This window comes from Chelonoidis abingdonii, chromosome 4 (genome assembly GCF_003597395.2).
Source record: "Chelonoidis abingdonii isolate Lonesome George chromosome 4, CheloAbing_2.0, whole genome shotgun sequence".
NCBI classification, from domain to species: Eukaryota; Metazoa; Chordata; order Testudines; family Testudinidae; genus Chelonoidis; species Chelonoidis abingdonii.
Window position 1 is genome coordinate 155,627,484 of NC_133772.1, and position 12,293 is coordinate 155,639,776.

The 12,293-nt window shown below is 45.2% G+C and overlaps 1 long non-coding RNA gene across 1 annotated transcript; it reads right to left on the minus strand.

Annotated features, from left to right (window-relative positions):
• Positions 1–10,940: 10,940 nt before the first annotated feature.
• LOC116822143 (uncharacterized) lies at positions 10,941–12,018 on the minus strand. Its single transcript, XR_004373081.2, has 2 exons — positions 11,345–12,018; positions 10,941–11,153 (listed from the first exon to the last, which is right to left on the minus strand). It is a non-coding gene; the product is annotated as an uncharacterized LOC116822143 (long non-coding RNA).
• Positions 12,019–12,293: the final 275 nt, after the last annotated feature.

Below are 12,293 nucleotides of genomic sequence, written 5' to 3' on the forward strand. Positions count from 1 at the left end.
CCTCGACTCGACACCGCCACCGCCACCGCCAGCCGCCTTATCTAAGGGGGGCGGGGCCAGGCGGGCTTGGACCCGCCCCCTCCGCGCCTTGTCCGCCGCACCTGCGGGGGGGCGGGGCCAGGCGGGCTCGGACCCGCCCCCTCCGCACCTTGTCCGCCGCACCTGCGCGGGCTGGGGGTGGAGGCTCAGTCACAAGAAGTGGCCCACCAGGGGCACCAGTGGGGGGGGAAGTGGGCCAGCACGGCGTACTGGTCAGAAGCTGGTACCACCCCATACCCAGCCAATGTTAAAGTGCTGCCATGGCAAATGACCCTCCTGAAAGCGCTGCCGCTAATGTCATTGCCCCTTGTGCCCTCCCCCGGCCGAGGGATGCTGATGGGGGGAGAAAAAGGGCAGCTGCCCCAGAGCCAATGATTTAAAGGGGTCTTAGGCTCCTGGTCGGAGGCCTAGGCCCCTTTAAATTGCTGCTGGAGCCCCAGGCAGTGTGCACTGGCTGAGGGAGGCTGACTGCCTTCCCTCCCGACACCTCCCCCGTGCAGGATAAACTCATGGGGCCTTGCCCTAGTAGACTGTTTTCAAAGTTAAATGGTCTATTCCAGGCTTGATGAACTGCAAAAAAGTGATAGAGAGTCATCTAGATTTTTCTACAGTTGTTTCAACTGTTGTGTTCAAGAGTCAGTAACAAAGAATACACATTAAAATTTTAAACCTAACCAATGTCCCTTAAGTGACTTGACACAAGATATGAGAACATGTTAGTATTAGAGCTGAGTGGTCTAATATTTATTTAATCTTCATATATATATATATATATATATATATATATATATATATGGGAATTAGATACAGAGGCCTATCAGCTAATTTCCAAGTTATTATCTGAAAAAATAGAATTTTCAGGTGCCTAAGTAGCCCCTAGAATCATGGTTAATGTTGCCCCCTCCCTCACCAAAATCTAAAATGGCACCCCTGTGGCCCACATGTCTGACCAAGAGCATTTTGTCAAAGTGTGTGAGTCAGCCAGTTACAGTGAAATGCAAAAGCAAAATTCATGCACACCAAGCTCCTACGCTAATTATACAACTGGGAAAGGAGCTGGGTCTCTAGCTACATTTGTGACACAATGTCTTACAACAGATTGGGTTATGAAATGGACATTTGGATCACTCCTTTTCAGGGTCACAACCAAAGATGGAGCAGAGGGTAGTGTAATCACAGCCAGCATATATAAATAGTTTGGTGACCAGCACTATTAAAAATCAAAATTAAGCTTGATTTTCATTGGAGTCACAAAATGAATAATACGGCACTGCCAGTCTAGATGTATGTGTGGGCTAAAGAGCACTCTGGAAACGTAGGGAAACTAAGGAGTATAACTTGGCTAGCAAACACTGTGGAATTATAATAACTTGGTGTAGCGTTTAATTAACTAGGATTCATATTACAGATACAATCTAGCACATTGAGCCAGATCCCTGTATACTGCCAAAATACATGCCCTAGGTAAAGACGCTAAGAGTACAGCTATGCAGCTACCAGGAGGAACAATTTACACTAGATATATTAAATGAAGAAAAATTATAAACTATTGGTACAAATTGAAAGGGTAATGGATATTTAGGTGAGAACTGAGTGGAGCAAACAAGGTGATCTTCTGGACTCAGCGCTGACAGGGACTGGTTTCTGCTGACCTCCTGCACCCAGTAGGCGGCGAACCAAGTTTGTAGTCCACCTTCTCCTGAGGGCTCCGTGGGCAAAGACGTTGTGAAGGAGAGCAGTATAACCTGTAAAACAGAATAATACGAGCCCTGCTCAGGGGCATTAGTCTGTTTATTAAGAACTTCGTTTGCTGAGCCAGTTATGATGAACTAGCTTGTCACCGGGGGCACTAGTAGCCACTAAGTAGGTGTTAGGGTACTTGCTGGCCCGGAGTATGATGGCTTTTATAGGTTCTCAATGGCCAGAGGCTTGGGGTTCTGTAAGCCAAACCAGTTGGCCGGTGTTAAACATGGGGGACCAAGGCGGCTTAGGTGTAGGTAAAATGTGAGGCCAGCGAGAGTAACTTTTGTTGAGTGCGATAAGTACCTGGGGTAAAAATGAGCTCCAGTTTTTAAAATCAGGGGTGGGGTTTGCTGTTCGCAACATAGTCTTAAGGACTGCGATTTTTCGCTCCACCACACCATTGCTTTGAGGATGATATTTAGTATGGATGTGAAGGGAAGCCCCCCATCCAAAAATGAGCTGTTCAATGCTTTTGCTGGTAAATGGTGGCCTACCATCTGCTTGGACTTCGGTTGGAGTGCCCCATGCAGCTGCTGTTTGCTTAAGAGCCACAGAGACAGAAGCAGCATTGGTTTTAGTAAGAGGGACACAAAAGGTTTGTCGAGACCCCAGATCGACAGTAACTAAGGCTTTTGGAAAACGACGAGCACCTGGCAGGGGTCCTATTAAGTCAATTTGCCACGTACTACCTGGGGCAAAGTGTTCTGCAGCGTATGCAAAGCGCTCATATCGGGGACGATTCATAGCTTTTACCTGCACACACTGCAAGCAGGACTGTACAATGAGCTCGCACTGACTACGGCTAACGTCAGGCTTTTGGTTAGAAAAGCCAGATAACAGGCCTTACAATTTTGTGGGTGGTAAGTGTCCCCATTCTTCGTGGAGCCAGCGCAACAGCGGGTCGGCCTGTAGGTCATGATCTGCCATATGAACTTGGGAGACCTCTCTCATTCTCTGATCAAGACTGGAATGCAAGGGGTTAGAGTCTGGTCAATGAGAGGGACAGTGCGTAACGAACCAAGAGTGAGAGAATTTACGAATTAGGGTAAAAATTTGGCCCCACATTTCAACAAAAGCTGAGGGAGAGGCTTGCTCAATTAAAATATCTAAATAAAATTGAGAATCGATACCTAAAACAACTTGCTTGTTGGCAGAGTGGGCATTAGCAACATGCTGGGCAGCCAAAAGAACGCCCTGCACTTTGCATTCTTGTGCAGAGCAGGAGGGGGGCAGTAACTGCACATTAAAGTGATTACATGTGGAACAAAGAACTCCCGCCCTAGGGGATGGTGAGGTGCCCCCGTCAGACACAACCCAGGGATCATATTTTACTTCAATGCATAACGGTTGGTGAGATGGGGGGGCTAAGATGTATCGGCCGGGAGTTAGGGTCCATGCCTGCCAAGCTACCTCAACCTGGAACATAGAAGCTGCCAGGTGGAGTAGTGCCATGAAACTCGGGTGGAGGGGTACTTGTAACCACGGGATTAAATGAACACGTGGTCCAGACAGGGACCTGGGATAGGGACTTGGGACCAGTGACGAGCACTGGACGCGCCAGTAGCATTTTTCCCACTAGACCATAGTTGTACTGGGGTCCAGACAGGCGATGGGCCAATTGTAAATGGCATTACCACGTGCAATACAAGTGAACCCTACATGTGTTTTGTAATAAACAGATTGATGTTGAGGGGTTCTTGGGAATTAAAACGGGCGAGGGGGGGGGTAGAGGCGAACCAGCCGCTAGCTCTCTAAGCTTTTTTGTGCTGGTGCATTCCATACTTCTGACAGCTTTAGAAGAGAGAGAGCTTTGTAGGATTTCTAGGTTAGAAATTAATTGCGCGGGATATATTGGCGTGATAATAAGGAGACCTAGTAGCTGCGGCTCTTTCTTGTCCAAGGTCTAATACTGGCTGGGCTTTGTGTGTGATTGTGGAGTGAATGGAGTCCCAAGAATGAGAATTGCTGGCTGGCCTGCAGGTGGCTCTTTGTTTTGTTAATTGCACCCCATCTGTTCTAATGATCTATTATTCTTTGGGTGGTACTTTGAACTGCTTGTGGATTGGGCCCACAAATGACAATGTCATCTACATAGGCTAACACGGACACATCCTGTAGGGTTTTACCTTTTGTAATGTGATATTGAGATGGGACGATGAAAGTGCAGGTGAGTTACAGAACCCCTGTGGGCAGACTTTCCATTATATTGGACCCCTTAAAAGCAAAGTTTAAGATTCCTTGTGTGTCCTGGAGTGGGATTTGATAAAACATGTCTTTTAAATCAAGAGTGCATGCCCACTGATTACTTGCATCGCTTAGTTGCCGCTGTATTTCTGGAATGGTGACAGAGCTGGAAAATGCGATAGGCTTTACACGCTGTTAGCTTGTCGATAATCAATGACAAGGCGATATTTAGAGGGTCCCGGGCTTGGAAATACCCCAACCGGACAGAAAGGTGGATGCAATAACCCTTTCTATCTTTTTCTCTTCTAGAAGCTGAGTGAGCAAAGCTTCAATAAGGGGAAGCCCTTCGGTTTTGTGGGATAGGGGAAAATTTCCATGGCTGGGAGTTAACTATTTCGGGGGTATAAGGGGGAATGATCGCCTATGGTTATAGGGAGGCTTCCAGAATTTGATTATGCAGTTTAAATTTTTAATATCTGAGACACCTAGCAGATTTTTTGATCCTAAAAGGCTTTTATTTTCTTCTATTTTCCATGGGAATTTTAACCCAAACCACGGTTTTTCTTGTACTGCATTGAGGCTTTGAACAACATAAAGGACCAGTAGGACAGTGGGGAACTTGGCTCAATAATGCTAACTTGAGCTCCAGTGTCTAATAAAAAGGAGGTGGGGGTGTCACCGTTAACTAACAGGGTGGCGTATGGGCGTTCATCGGTGGGATCTTTAATTTGGGCGGGCACATCCGCCTATTCGTTTTTTGACCTAACATAGTCCTCCCAATTTTTCCAGCCTAGCTGTTGGCTAATTTTGCTCTCTTGGTCTGACATTTTACGCAGGGCTTCTTGGGGATTCCTTTGTTAAGAAGGAAGCCAAATCGTGCCTTCAGCTTTAGTTCGCTCCGGATATTTGGGGATTAAACTGACTCTTTGGAGGGTTTTTTTGTGGCGAAATAAACTGGGAGGACAACAGGCGGGGTGGCGTAACAACTTAATTTACTAACCACTTCAAATAACGTTAAGATGGGTCTGCGAACGGCCCATGAATGGAGCATGGCACCGATGTCAGCTCCAGGGGCAGCTTCTAATGCTAAATCAACTGTTCTGCTGAGACAGGAATTTGGGTGGGATCATACATATAAAGGGTGTGGCCACCAATGCTGTTGAACAGTTAAATTAAGTGGATTTTGTAGTGATCCCACAGGGCTATGGAAGCTCCTGCGATTGCCCATATAAATCGTGTGGAGTAACTAAGGCTCCCGGGGGAATATATAATCCCTTAAAACTGCCTTGCATTGCTAAAATGGCAGCTGCCGGGGTGTAAGTGGCCAAAGCGATTATTTAATAAAGCATGACCCGGGAAGCCTCGTGCCCAATTGGCCGTTTTGGCTAAGATGCCGCCTCTCGGGTCCACCAATTCTGCTCCGTGTTCTAAGGCTAGCCGCCCGACCCAAACCATTGGTGCCTCATCGGTTTTTTCGTTGGTTTCCTTTAAAAACTCTTTAAGTTCGGCCTTAGTACGTGTTCGCAGTTCAGTAACCTGCGTGGTGTTGCCTGTTTGTGTCTATTTTAGTTTTAGTTATCGCAATAGGCAAAGCTCTGCTACTTTCAGATTCAGTAAACTCTGGGGCTGTTGGCAGAGCTGGACACAGAGGAGTTATAGGGGCTTCATATGGGGTGGCAAAATTTCGAGGGGACTTGGGGGGGTAGTGATGGCCTCTACCTTTTCCTCTTCTCCTATTATTATCTTTAGGAGAGCCTGGGGCTGCCTGTTTGGCTGCAAACATTGTGCCCCCGTGGAGGACAGAGCACAGATCGAGGGCCTTGCCATCATCTAAACAGGACGGTGGAAACTCCTCAGATTTATATTCATCAGGTCGCATTTTTTTGGTTTTCTTACTAAATTTAATTCTTTTATCATTTGGCATAATAATTTGTGTGCCGGATCATCAGGTATTACCCGAGGTGGGGGAATCAATTTGGAAACGGTACCTCCGGATTTTCTAACAATGCGGCTACATTCTCTCCAAAGCTGAGAGGGATCTGCAGCACCGAGGTTCTCCACAGCCTCCGTGCACTGAGGCTGCAGGGAACAATCGGCTGGCTGACACTAAAGCTCGGTGGCACGAAGAGGCATCCCGTATCTGCCAGGGTTAATGGTACAGTATAGCCTTTTAGAGTTTTTCCCGAGCCAAGGGAACAGATCCATTCCATTACTGGATTAGTCGAATTTGGCTAGTAAAAAGGTGAAACTGCAAATGTGTGAACTGTTCAGTTCCATTATCTGCCGGGTCTGCAGTCTGCCACGGGCATGGCCCAACTCCCCTGCATCTTCGTGACGCCATGTAAATTGCCACGTATTCGCAGGGGCGAAAGGAAATGCAGGCCTGTTATTTACCAGGCTGCACGTGGCAATGGACTTATAGGTAAGGGATGCAAGGAAGTATGGCCACGATGCAAACTGCAACACACACACAATTAAAATTAATCAATTTAAAGTTTTATTGGGGATAGTTACAAGGTAGGGGAGCAGCTATGATTAGCTAATAGAGTTTAATAAAACTTAAAACACACAATGACTAAAATATCTACTAACAATATATATAAACAAAGATGCAGCATTTAGTAGTAACTGATACTTACAAATACAAACCAACGCATAACAACCGGCAAACGTAGAAACTGTTTGAAACACGTGAGCTGAGAGAGAGGCTTCGAGGTGATCAGGCTCGGTTACGGGTGTACACAGGATACACAGGATTTGTTTTTCTTTCTCCTCTCCCTGCCTGCACATGGCAGGCCAGCCTAAAGTACCTACTATAACATCATAGAAGTGTCATAGGGGACGGGGTCCAAAACCTGTGTGTGTTCGTTTCTGATTGGCACAAGCAAAGTTTACACCAAGTAGGGGAGCAGGTGCCTAAAAGTCTGGCTTCACCCCCAAAGGGTGAGGAAATGCATATTGTTATAGAATGCGTTCAACACTGAATGACAAAAGAAGAGGCGAGGGCAATACCAATATGGGCAAGTTCTACAGGATGCAGATAGGAACTCATCTTAACAAGATACAATCTAGCACATTGAGCCAGATCCCTGTATGCTGCCAAAATACATGCCCTAGGTAAAGACGCTGAGGGTACAGCTATGCAGCTACTAGGAGATGTGATTGCAGCAGAGGCAGACATACCTGAAGTGAGCTAGATCACCTAGCTAGATCAGTGGTCCTCAACCTGTGGCCCGTGAGCCACTTGTTGCCCAATCAGCACAGAGCTGTGGCCCATGTAAAATCCTGGCTTTCATCTAGCTCAGTAGTTCACAACCTATTTACTACTGTGGGCCACATATGTGGGCTGTGGGCTGAATCCAATGCTACCTGTGTGGCCCTGATGATTTTCACTGTAATAAAACCAAACAGGCTACAATTCCAAAAGATTTTTAATAACACATGCAAGGAGGAGAGAATGTCTGGACTTCGCAATGGAGAAATAGTTTCAGTTTTTGATAGAAACCAAGGATTTGAGCTGATCTGACTAGATACCAGGGGAACTGAAGGAGCAATGCATTTTAGGTATCAAGTCAGACTGACCCAAGAGAGTAGAGGCTAATGGACAAATAAATTAAAAATCCCAATACCATGGGTGGTGGGTATCATAGGCCAGAGGAAGCTAAGCCTCTCCTAACCCAGGCCTTGTCCCCATCCACATTCTGCTCTGAGGCACGGCCCTCACTCCCCCGTCCCCTGAAGCTGGCAGGGGCTCAGCTTGGGCCGAGGCTTGGATGTCCAGCAGCCAGGGACAGCCCTGGGCAGCTCGGGCCAGAGGGCAGCTCAGGCTGGCTGGCAGTCCGGGGTGGCTCGGCCAGAGGTGGCTTGGGCCAGCCAGCAGCAGCTCAGACTGGCCTGGGGGTTGCGCTGGTTCTCGGGGCCAGGCAGAGGCCCAGGGGTAGGGGCAGCCAGTGTAGCTGGGATGGGCTGTCTGGCAGCCCAGGGTTCAGGGTAGCTGGAACAGGCGGGCCAGTGCTTGGGGTGTTTTGGCCAAGCCATAGTGGGGCTCGGGGTTCTGGCAGGCAAGTGGGGCGGAAGGGGTGCAGAAGGGGCAGGAGCAGGGCCTTGGGCAGAAGGGACAGAACCGGGGGCTAGTCTCCCCAAAGTGGGGGGTTCACATGCTGCTCATGCCCAATACTGAGGCCATACAATGATTCATGGGCCTGTTAACATCCCTATCTGTCAAAAGGGAATGCACTTGGAGGACAGTTCAGAATGGTACTGTGATGGCAGGAGAAAAGCTTTGAGTAGTTTAAAAGCTGCCACAGAAGTGCCTGTACTGAAATATTTTGGGATTCATAAAAAAGCCTAATACCTCAAACAATACAGCTTCACATGTGTTCAGAGCAGTCCTCCCGCAAGATGATCAGTTAGTGGCACTAGCTAAAATGCAGAACTATGCTCAGATTGCAAAAGAAAAGCTAATGTCGTCAGCTGTGAGCAGTGTCATAAGTATGTTTATGGGCAGAAGTCAATAGAGATGGATGGGAAAGAAACCATAAACTTTTTCAAGTCATATCACAGAAACCACAGTGCAAAGCACTTCTGGACTTTAGAAAGTGATCATAAAATAACAGAGGTATGATCAAGTGGAAATTCTTATCGTGCACATGCTTTCAAATACAAATAGTTTTGACTGGCTCTAGTTATAATACCAATCAGCATCTATGATTTGAGGATATAATACTGTTGTCCAGAAGTATCTAATACCTTCCATGTAAAATCAATAGTAATGGTATAGTAATAGCATGAGGTCAGAAATGGTAATCTGAATATGGAGAATTATAAAATCAGAGCCCATGAATCCTATTCTGGTCAGGTAAAGATACGATATCCAACTGTGAAACCTGCAATAAATACAGGAAACTGAATGTAAAAGCCACTGAAATCACTTGAGATTGTAAAAATCTACTTGACTTCAGTATAACACATGGTTACAGTTTTTGGAATTAGAGCAAATTAAATACACCAATGAAGATAAAAAGGTGACGAAGAGCAAATGTATCTTTTAATGGTAACTAATAAAGGCTGTGGATACGATTTTGTTAATACTTGTATGCACAGTTCACAGGATCATGGAACTGTAGGGCTGGAAGAGAGATTAGCTAGTCCAGTGCCCTGTGCCGAGGCAGAACCAGGTACACCTAGACCATCTGTCTTGTTTGGGGTGCAGTTCTGACTAGTAAGGGGTTCTGTCACCTCTTGTCCTGTAATCAAGTGCCTTAAAATGCTCTGCTGCTGTCGTTCCTGTCTGGACGCACCCAGCCAACATTCGAGCACGCACTGAGTGTTTGTGTATTAAGCAGCCCTGGTTCAGCAACTCGGACTCCAGCAGCCTGCTTGTTATACTCTGGTCTCCACCAGCCTTAGTTACTACTAGCCAAGAGACCCCAACACACCCCCAGTCCTGAATTTCCCCCAAACTGCCCTGGCATGTCCAGCCCTCTCCTGGAACACTCTGAGAAGTAAATGAGGTTCGTTTGCTCCTTTAGGGAGACGAAAGCACGTTACAGCTTATGGGCATAACTCGGATGAATACACCCTTCCCTTCAAGCACAGCACTGAGCTGGTTTGTTGAAAAAATAAAACAAGTGTATTAAAAAAAAGGACATAGGGTAAGAGATACCAGATAGAAGGAATACAGTGAGAAAGGACTACAAACAAACAAAAGTAAATATATACTTTCTAATGGCTAAGACCTAACTTATTGAGCTACAGTCTTTGGTGAGGAAACTACCTTGAACAATCTTCCAGTCCCAGGTGTTGTCAGATGTGTGTTGTCAGATGCTACCGGTGTGGAGCTCTGCTCTCTCCTTGTTGGTATCACTCAGCTGCGTGCGTGTGCTCGCCCCGTGTGCTGCCCCAGCACTGCAGATAGCTGATGCAGCAGACCTGACGAGAACCCCCCAATGATCACAGAGTCTAGTAAGGTGCAAGGCACGTCACCCAGGTTTATTGCCTTATGGACACAATTGCAGTTCCCCGTAGATTACTTAGTCTACCGGACATACTACGAGAAAGTGCCTCTTGACAATGGACTCGGCTCAGTCAGTGGCGGGACTTTCCACTGCCCCCTCGGCCGGACAAAGACATCGCACCCCAGGGATACATTCTTATACACAGGTACAAACAAGTTACACATCACTCCTGACGTATTGAGGTGCAACCCTCTACGCTAGCAAGGTACAACCCCTCTACGTAGTAAGGTGCCGCCTCTCACCTTGTACATGTTGGTTGGAACAAAACAACTCTATCCATCATATTCCCTTTTGGCCCCTGTCATTGGGATGGGTCAGCCTGTTCCTTGTTATCTTGTGTGGAATGTGCAAGTATGTGAATGTTCTGATCTCTAGTGTTCAGTACCTTTTAGGTACGTATCTTCTTGCAGCATCAGCCCTTTCCTTGCCAGCTTCTGTGAGCAGGGCCTGCCTCTGGCTCACAGCTTAACTTTGCTTTTTGTTAGCAAAGTCTTAACCATTACTTTAGTTCAGGCCTCAGGCCTCATACTGGGCCTTTATCAGGGCCTTCACTTACTACATTCCCCCACTTTTGTCTTCTTTTTATGGGGAGGATGTTTACCCATCGTCCCAGAAAAAGCATAATGCATGGACTAAAGATAACCCAGTGGGCTAAACACTGTTATGTGGTTACCTTATTTTACCATCCATACACTCATGCCCCATCTGTCTTTTAGTCTGCACATTCCCTTGTACGACTGATAGACACCAAGCATCACCATGTTTTTCCAGGCTGCTAGTGTACTCTGGCCCTTTTACTCTGGTGACACAGATAGAAACACACTGCCTATTAGGGCAATTCCAGTATCACCTGTCTCATCATTAGCAGTAGGCTGACGGTTTTGAAATACTGGGATAGGGATTGTGATAGTGTGTCCCACACTGCTATGTAGATGAGAAGTAAAACAGAAATTTGGAGTAGTGACACTACCACTGAGGCCTTTATATATAAACATATTGTAATTAGTTACTACACAGTACTGTCCATTCATGTTATAGGTTACCCTTGCTGCTGGTCGTCACCCTTGGGTAAGCTTTACTGGGCAGGAAACAGAAGTGGGTAACTTCTCTGTTCCATTGATTGATGTAGATTCAGTTGTCTCTTATGGATGCTGTCTTCCAGATAACCTACTGAACAGACTAACCAATTTATTAAATATTGCTGTGTCAGGATTAAATATTGGTACGCAGACACTGAACAAAATTGTTTTGAATAACATGTGCCTCAGTTAGGATGCAGTGTCACTGACCCAAATTATGACTGGTACTAAAACGAATTTGTTTACCCAATTTGTAGTTACTATGTAACTTAATTTCTTTACCAATTTGTTTTTTCCTTGCCTTCATGGTGTTTGCTGCCATTCGTTTGTTAATTTTCACCTGTGAGTTGGTTAAACAGTTTAGCAAGGTTATACACATTGTACATATTGTACAGCAATAATACAATGATAATAGAATAGTACAGCAAGAATACAGTTGTTTTTACACAGTAACCAAGTTGAAATTAAATGATAGTTTTTCTGGTCCAGCTAGAGGTTTTTATCTGATTGTTAACTTAATTGTCCATATATGGTAGATAGAGGTGTATTTGACCAGTTTCTTATTTATAAAGCACTTCATTTTTCTTTTCTTGATGCTTGGAGGTTTCTGCACTGTGTACTGATATTATTTGGTGTCTTCAGGGTGTAATATTTTCTGGCATCTTTCGTCTGTGGGACGCAACTTAAACAACTTTTGTTAATGAACATAGTAAAGTTTTTGTTTGTTTGTTTGTTTGTTTTCAGTATCCCAAACTTAATACACAGTTTTAACTTAGTTTGTTTACAATGTAATAAGAACAATGTAATAGAGACTGAGCCTTTTATAACACAAGCTATACTTTTGCAATTGTTGTCTAGACATTCATTTTCATTTGAGGTGCATTATTAATATTTCATACTAAATGTAATGCTTAACAGCTAAAATAAATGCTCACAATCTTCCGTGAGAAGCTGTATAGCTTTCCCTCGCTGAACACTTTGTTTTTGGTAACATAATTTTAACTAGCTTTTTAGAGTTAATTTGTTTGTAATACCAACTTCACTCTCATTAACTGTTTAGAAGCACAAACCTTAACAACCTTTGCTTCCCATTAACACAACAAAACAAAAGAAAAGCATATAAAATTAAACCAACTATAAAATTAAACCAAAATAAATTTTACATACAGATACATGCAAATACTTTGAGGGTATTTGAGGGTATACTTTCAAAATGCTTTGTTATGTTTGG